This window comes from Penaeus monodon, chromosome 31, assembly GCF_015228065.2.
Source record: "Penaeus monodon isolate SGIC_2016 chromosome 31, NSTDA_Pmon_1, whole genome shotgun sequence".
Classification (NCBI taxonomy): domain Eukaryota; kingdom Metazoa; phylum Arthropoda; class Malacostraca; order Decapoda; family Penaeidae; genus Penaeus; species Penaeus monodon.
In genome coordinates, this window is record NC_051416.1 from 32607492 (window position 1) to 32607728 (window position 237).

The window sequence follows — 237 nt, forward strand, 5'->3', positions numbered from 1 at the left end:
TCCCTATCCATAACTCTGGGAATAAACCAATATTTTTTTTCTTTTCAACCGTGATTTAGCATTTACATACATCAGTAAATGTTTGAGAATCTATGCTGATTCAGTTCAGTTAAAAAATCAACCTAGACATTGGAACATACAGAATGAACGAAAAGGTTAATGACAAGCCTTCCTGTGTTTGATCTTGGGCGCGAACCACTGTGGCTCGACAATGCGTGTGCGTGAGTGTGTGAATGA